The sequence below is a fragment of the Trypanosoma equiperdum genome (assembly GCF_001457755.1).
Source record: "Trypanosoma equiperdum strain OVI genome assembly, contig: ctg_1974, whole genome shotgun sequence".
NCBI lineage: Eukaryota > Euglenozoa > Kinetoplastea > Trypanosomatida > Trypanosomatidae > Trypanosoma > Trypanosoma equiperdum.
In genome coordinates this window covers 1,985-4,207 of record NW_027124031.1, presented here as the reverse complement: position 1 = coordinate 4,207, position 2,223 = coordinate 1,985, and positions in this window count along the sequence as shown.

The following is a 2,223-nucleotide window of genomic DNA, read 5'->3' as shown; positions in this document are numbered from 1 at the left end:
AACATCTCTGTACATGCTCCTTGTGAATTTTCCCCTCCATTAACTTATCATCACTTTCTGCAGTATTTTGCACAAAAGTCACTGGCAGCTGTTTATTCCGGTGACTGTTCTACATAGCTGGCGGTTAAAAACTCCACAAAATTTATCGGTGTCGCCGGATATCGTTGGTGCAAAATTTTTTGTTGTATTTTGTCATCGACTAGTATTCTGTTTTGTCTGTCGATCCTGATGATTTCTTTCCTACTTTCTTACTTTTTATAGGGTTTATTTCTGAATGCTGGTTGTCGTTTTTACACAACAGCTGAATGGTGCGCCCACGGGCTTATCATCTGCAATGTTTGGTAGTATCATATCAGGGCTGCATTATGATCTCCTTTGGCTGCTGTAGTATAGCTATGATATGAATTGTTTTTCAGGATTTTGTGTTTTCTGTTCAGTTTCTGATGGTGGTAGGTTACACTGTTGTGTTGCTGTATTGGTTAGTATTACTCCTTCTAGTAGCTAACATAGCGCTGATAACCCTTCATGGATGCGTATCTCCCGTTAGATACCATTGTTTTCATGTCTTCTTTCACGTTTCTACCTTACCTTTCGTTGCTTTTTTTTTTTGCAAGTAAGCCTTTGCATCTCCGGCCTAGCGTCACAATCAAATCTTTAGATGATGTGTGCTGTCGTATTTACATAGAATAGCCACTTTGACAGACCAATATTCCAATGTTTTTGAAGTGTGACTGTGGTCATATCCTTTTCTTCGAAATTACATTTATTTTTCTTCTTTATATGCTCTTCTAGCCGAAGAACATGCAGAAATCCCACATTAAATCTATAAAGCGGCCCACTCCTACAGGTGGTGCTTTAAATTACAATTTTCAATCAGAACATAAGCTAAGCAAGCACATCTCCAATGTTTCATCTACCAATTTTAGAGTGAAATAAGTATCATTATTGTATCTTGACCATCTTCTTAATAATGTATTATTTTCCTTTCTTCTTTCTTGTCTTTTCTTTCATATTTTTTATCTTCCTTTGGGTCTTCTATCACTGATTATACGGATATTGTAGCGACTCCATTTGGGCTCTAAACTACACTCTTTTTCCTTCCATTTTTATATCCGTCATCTCCTTGTTTAGGATGGTGCAAGTATTTATGTTTATGTACGAAAATACGCACATTCGATATTCTTTTCTCTCGGTCTTTCCGCCTTTCCTTCAAGAATATTCGCCTTGCTTATTGACCCACTCACTTTATTAATTTGTCGATGTGATTGTTTCACGTATTTCTGTTTTGCAGTTTATTTCTGTTTACGGCACTCTCATTACATCATGATTGCGTAAACACTCGGAATACTCTCCTATCATTATTCCTGACATTTCATAACTCTAGTGAATATCAATTAAATAACCAAAAGTGGAGTAGAAGTCATTTTTTTACCACATTATTCATATATTTTACAACTATTGGCAACTCTACAACCAAATTTCCAAATTTAAGAATTTTGATATTTTTAAACTCACTAACTTTCAAATTTCACCAAAAATTGTTAAAATAAATCGAATATAAAAAATTTAAGAAATTCCTCTCGAATGAAAAAGATCCATAAAATTGAGCAAAAATTGTTAGAATACTAGAATACTAGAATACTCAAAAAAAGCAGCAACCATACACAGAGCTAATTTATTATTTATGAGAAAACTACCATTTCGGCAGGTTTCTTTATCCTTTTCGGGGTCGCTGTCACCTTCCTTCTTCCAAACGCAGTGCTTTTTACTATCCTTGTTGACTGCCTCACATGCATCCTTGGTTTGATAACTAGAGAAACTTTCCCCTGATGTTTTATCCCCTTCTTTGTTTTCTTCTGTTTTGTCTTCTGTGTTTATTTGGTCCTTTGGTTTTTTATTTGTTGAAGCGAATTTGTCTCTTTTCGTGATGGCTGTAAGCCTGTTTAGGGCATTGTGCACTTCTGCTGCTGTGTTTATGCTGTCGATGTCTACCGGTTGCACTTTATTATCCTTGAAAACATTAACTTTTTTCTTTTCCACAAGACTGGTAAACTTTTTGGTGTGCGCTTCTGTATCTTTTCCATATGTCTCTTTTAGAAAGTTAACTAGGGCAGCGTTTTCATGTGTCTTGGTAGGGTCTGTTAAGTTTTGGAATTGGGGGAGGCATCTGCTTGCAGCTTTTTTGATGGTGCTGTCTTGCGATAGTGTTGGGCCATCTAAAGT